We start from the raw sequence: 6264 nt of genomic DNA on the forward strand, positions 1-6264 counted from the left end.
GTGAGACTATTTAGCTAATCTTCTATTAACAGATAATGTTTATCTAAACTATGGATAAGCTATAATATTAAGATAAACTTGAAGTGCAGCTGTCGACTTGTCATCTCCAGCTGTCTTCCATGGGATGATGAATCAACCTTATCTTCATATCTTCATCGTATGCCTCTGGGTGAATTGCTGAAGATAACTCTAAGTGTTGTTGACTAGAGGGGCGATGAAGATGCTCTTTCCATCGCATCTCTGGTTGTTCATCAACCCTCTGGTTGTTCTCCAGACTTAGTCAATTCTGCCTTGATGTCTTCATCGGTCTTCTGGTTCTTCATCACTTATTGTTTTTCATTACTTTTACCCTTTATGGATTATGGGGTCTAACAATCTCCCCCTAAGTAATGAAAGAACATAAACTAATCTATGAACATAATTTGAAGAACATAGACTAATCTAAAGAAAAACATCAAATTCCAAATTTCCATTGGATGATGAATTCTTACAACTGGAAACAAAATACATCATTTTTAAGGCAAAAATTTACAACTCATCATGATCTACCTTGAGATATATCCCTGAAGCGCAGAAGCAGTCTTCGATAGCCGATGACTGTTGATATCTCATGAATAAGTTGATTCCCATCTTCTCTTGGCACATGGGATCTACCAAGTCTTTCTCTGATGATCTTCTAAAACCACTCAAGTGTATCGGTTGAATACTTGAAGGCTTCAGTCAATCTGAAGAATTTCTTTACCCCGAACTCATTCTTGAAGACAAGTCCAAGTTCGGGTTGAGTTAAGACTGAGACAAATTTTTTCTTTTGCAGGCCTGGAAAGTCTTCATTTGATGGAGCGCAGGAGAGTCTTTCGATGCCTAAGCGAAGAGCAATTTCAAAATCATTCTTGGATCGATGGTTTACCAGGGTCTCCATTGTCTTTACAACCGCTCTGTTCGCCATCCCAAATTTGATGTCATGATTCTGTCGCTGAGCCGTGTATGCATAAAGTTCGATCAAGTCATAGAGATTGAGGTTGATGAGGTCATTTTCGTTGAACACACTGATTTGACCATGTGCTCTTTCCACTGCGTACTCGATGTATCTTATGGCTCTATTGGCGAAGGTCCTCACTTTTAGATCCATAACGCTCCTTATCCCATCGTTTGAGAAGATAGCCTATGGTGCTTGGGTGGTCTGTCTAATAAACCTATGGTGTAGGAGGTCCATGGACTCTGGCGATAGAATCGGAGGATTGAGGGTTAAACTTTCATCGCGGTCGTGATACATGTATTGATGGATATTTTCCATCATTATGGGTTCCCTGGGTGGCAGCTCTGGACGTCTCCGCAGCGACTCCATGTTATGAATAATTTCATCGACTAGGCTATGCGGAGGTTGCCTAGACGAAGAGGGAATATCCGCTTGCACCATGGTTGGTTAGGTTGAGGGTTGTGTATGGGTTGGTGAAGGTATGGTTTCTTGTTGGGTTTGTTCAACTTGGGTTGGTTCTGGTTTATTGGGTTCAGAATGGGTGGTTTCTGGTTCATGGGGTTCTGTTTAGGTTTGAGATTGTTGGGGTGAGGAAGGTTGGATTATTGTTGGTTCTGGTTCATTGGATAAGATGGTGAAGGGTTCTGTGGCGCGAGGGGTTGGTGAAGGAGTTAAGGGTAGGTTTGGTGTAGGTGATGGAGTAAAAGGTGGGGAGGTTGGATTTTCATCGGTTGAGGAACTCAACACGATGGGTTCTTGGGTAGTAGCTAAGGGAACATGTACATTTTGTACATCTTCAGATGGCTGAGCCTCTGGTTCCCTTGCTTGGGTTCCTTCCGTTGAGGGTGGTGGTTGTTGTGTTTTGATGGTGGTAGTGGTGGTGCAGCGGATTCTATTTGCTGAGCAGCCGCGGCCTGTGTCTCCCCCTCATGAGGTCCAAGACCTTGATCATCAGGGTCTGGGTCCTCATGTCGTGGCCTCTTATGTTGGCGACGGTTGGAGCATGAAACTCTGCTCCTCTTCTTCTTTTTCTCCTTCCTGAAGGACGCAAGATACGCCTTCAGGGCTGCTTGTCTTCGGCTCTCCTCCATCGTGTGAAGGAGAGAAGTGGTGCACCTTTGTTCATTAGCCAGGTTCTGGAAGAGAACCCTTGTTGGTTGAATAGCGTGATGGACGAATTTGACACTTATCTCATTAAAGGATGAGACAAGTGCCTTGGACAGAGCCCTTAGGTCGGCTCTGGTGGCGAACTCCGTGCTTGATGATGAGGTTTGTGGTGGCATGGAGGTGGTGGTGGATGTAGATGGAGGAATGGGAAGGTTGGCTATGAGATTTCTCACCTCTGTAGTGAAGGAGGTGAAGGCTTCATCGAAGGATGGGTCTGCAGAGGGAGGTGGGTGTGGAGTAGGCTGGGGGATTTGGGCTAGGATTGTGGCGGGAAGTTGGGTGAGGGTGGTTTGTATGGTGGCCATTTGGTGGGAAAGAGAGGCAAGGGCTTCATCGATTGATGAAGTGGTTTGAGGTGGGGCTTGGGGAGGAATTTGGGAAATGATAGTGGTTGGTAGGGTGTTAAGGTTTTGGAGGATGGTGTTTAGTTGGGTGGTTATGTAGGTAAGGTTCTCATTGGCCTCAGTTGCCTGGGCCATGAGGGTGGCGATGGAGTGGATGAGTATTTGGTTTCTTTGGGTGGAAAGGGAGGATGTGGTGTTGTGGTGTTGGGTGATGGTTTGCTGGAGCATCTAGAGACGTGTTGTATTGTCTCGGGTTTGGGTTTCAAGTTGGGAGAGGTGTCGTTGAAGGATGGTAAGGGATTGTTGAAGGTCGGTGTTATCGGTTGAGGGTGGGTTGTCAACAATCCCTTGAATGATGAGTTTAAGGTCTTCCAAGGACCGCAGAACTGAGTCGACAAAGGCTTGGAACTCGCCCTTTGTGACCAGATCGGCAATGGGGGTAACCCCTGCAGCAACAGATGCTGCAGGTAGAGCCTCTGCCCCTGAGGCGCCTTCATTGCCTTGTGAAAATGTAGGCCGTGAAGGACTTCCATCGTGTCCTTGATAGCCCTCAAGAGAGGAGCTATCTCGCGATGTTGTTGCATCGGCATCATTTTCCTCGGCTTCAGAGACCGGGTAATTGAAGCGAATGTGTGTCCCCTTCGGTAGATCAAATATCGAAGAGGGATGTGCAGGAAAGGAAGATCGCTCTGAATGATCTTGGGGTGTATCAATGTCAGAAGCAACACATGCTTCTGTATGTGTGATAGGTTGTGTCGAGCCTTGAGGCGAAGGGGATCTTATTTCTTCATCACCTCTTTATTGGGAGAGGGGTGATGGAATATGGGGTTCCTCAGCTGATTCATCTCTAGAGGCCCGAAGAATGGCCTCTGGATGGCTGGCTTGGGTAGGGATTGGACTGGGTCGTCCTTGTTCAATWCCCCTTTGGCTTTGATCGCCAGGGGTAGAGGTGGTGGTTGCCCTTTGGAAAGTGGGTGGAGGAATTGTTTGAGTAGGGCCGGGGGAGGCACGATGAGTAGCATCATCATCATCATCATCTTCATCATCCGATGAAGATGCCTCTTGTGCTCCCTCGCTTGGTTCTTGGGACGGCTCTAATCGCTCTGGGGTAGCTGCCCTCGGTTCCTGGGACAGCATAGAGCGTTCATAGGTTTGGCGGATCTCAGATGTCGATGGAATGACATTGAGCATGGCCCTTGAAAGTGGGCGGTTGATGGTGTAACCCTCCTTCGATAGGGTGGGTCGATGGCCGTGCATTTTGTAGACTGGAGTGAAGGGCTCTTCAGCCGGTAGACCATGTTTCCTCATTRCRTCCCCTATGAAGAGGGCRAGGAAACGAGGGAATAGAACAKCAGATAAGGGCTTGCCAGCGGCTTGGAGTTTGCATTTCTTGACTACCGCCGAGTGGATCTCATTGTAGATGAGAAAGGCGTAGTCAAGGTTGAGGTTGAAGAACAGCCCGTACATGATCGTCATGATATTGATGTTCCCTTGGTCCAATGACCCTAACTTGCATGTGAGGGCCCTGTTCCACATTGGCGGGAGGAATTGGCGTTTGAAGTCGGAGACGTTGCGTAGGTCACGATTGTAACCTAGCATCTTAACGAAGCATAGTATGTTGTCGGTGGTGGGTGGTTTCCTCATATTCAGCAATTCCAAGCTCCCATCGAGTGGGAATGCACAAAACTCGAGAAACTTTAACCCGCAAAATTTTGAGCGAGCAAATCATATCGTTTGGGGCATCCATGTCTCCCATTATTCCATGGCTGTCGGGTGGAACTCACATGTTTGCCAGTACTGTTGGACGTACTTTAGTATGCAAGGGTCAGGGCTGGTAGTTAGATGCAGTTCTTGAAGAACTCAATCATGATGGCAAACTTGTCGTCGAATAGTGTGTTTCTCAGTTCAATGGCGTGGTTGTTTGGTTTCATTGGTAGGAAAACGATGGCACGGCTATCGGCGCCGGTGGATTGAACTCGACTGTCATTGTTGTTTGACTCGTGGGATGCGGAGGAGGCCATTGCTTAGGAGATTGCAGGTATATTCGTTTGTCAAAGGCGATTTGCAGGTTTAAGGAAGCGTAAAGAGGAAATGGAGGTAGAAGAAAGGTATTTTTGGGTGGGGGGGTGGAGTGGGGGGGTGGGAATATGAAACGGTTTCTTGATTATTATATTAAAATAATCATGAAAAAGTAGAGGCGGTTGGGTAATAGACGATTTGATTTGGAGATCGTGAGCCGTTTTGATTGTACGTGCCATTAATGTTGGAGGACACGTGTCAAGGCGGGGCTAGGGAAGGGTAATTTGAAAAGGTTTATAGGGAATAGGCTGTATATGGTGTCAGGCGCGTGTGAGGATGACATATGGATTATTTGAAATAAGAAGTTATTCCAAATAATATCTCGTTAAGTATTGATCCAAATATGATTTTTTTTTAAAATCCATCTAATTGTAAGACTAATACAAATTACGAAGTTTTGGTCTTCTAAAAACCCATGTTGTATAGTTTTTAGTCACAAAAGCTGCAATTTCATATAATCTAAAAAAAAATTCAATTAAGATGGGTTTATTGAAAAATGATTTTGTCTTGTAACCAGAGGAGTTCTGGTTGAACATAACTCATTTTGTGGGGAACCAGAGATGGTCTGGTTGGATATCGATGAAGGAATTAATCAATGGAATGTTGGATTGCATGATTAAGAAGCCTTGGATGACAAACCATAGGCTCTGTTTAAGCATGTTCAATCCAGTATGTAGGACCAGAGGGGCTCTGGTTTGATACTTGGTTTATTATTTGGCATTTAGATGGCTAGAGGCTCTGGATAGTAGAACCAGAGGCTTTGGCATTGAGTTTTAAAAAACTCCCCTAGAACCAATAAAAAGTATGAATGTGGTGACCAGAGGCTCTGGTCTATACAACCAGAGGCTCTGGTTGTGAAGGATGATGGAATGATGTATGAAATATGGCTAAGTATTCAAATGGATATGCATAAGGGATCTGGATCCAAAGACAATGAATCCAGAGGCTCTGGTAGCAAAGTCGAGGAGAAAGATGTATGAGAAAATGGTTAAGGGTATGGGAACGAGTATAGTGGTTGAGTCTTTGAGACCAGAGGGGCTCTGGTTCCAAAGGCTTTGAATCCAGAGGCTCTGGTCTTTAGGACCAGAGGCTCTAGTTCCAAAGACAATGAAATGAAGTATGAAAATATGATTAAGTGCATGAGAGAAAGGGGGGGGGGGACTCTTTGGGTCCAGAGGAGCTCTGGTTACAAAGAGTATGAATCTAGAGGCGGTGGTCTTTAGAACCAGAGGCTCTGGTGGTCTTAGAGATGATAAGAAAGATAAAAAAGAGGGGAATTGAGCGTGCCTAGTCTTATTTGTAAACCAGAGGTCTCTAGTTGCAAAGGACTTGGCCAGAGGTTCTAGTCTTTAGAACCAGAGGCTCTGGTTATATAGAAATAATGCGATGGAGTCCAAAAGGGGGTCTGGTCTCAAAGGATGAGAATCCAGAGGCTCTGGTCTCAAAAAGAAAGAATCCAGAGACTCTGGTCTATAGAACCAGAGGCTCTGGTTGCGAAGGCAATACTTAGGGGCTGTTTGTTTACATCTGAATGATACCATTAAGAGGTAAAGGTCTGATTCGGTCAGACCTAATCTTGTTTGGCAAGACTTTTAGAAAAGGTCTGAATGATATTTTTCCTCTTAATCGCTCCTTCATCTACCCCAACCCTATACGATTCAGATCTCATTTTTTCCAATATTATCCCTCGCCTTCTCA

This window comes from Cynara cardunculus (assembly GCF_001531365.2).
Source record: "Cynara cardunculus var. scolymus isolate 2C chromosome LG 11, CcrdV1, whole genome shotgun sequence".
Taxonomy (NCBI): Eukaryota; Viridiplantae; Streptophyta; class Magnoliopsida; order Asterales; family Asteraceae; genus Cynara; species Cynara cardunculus.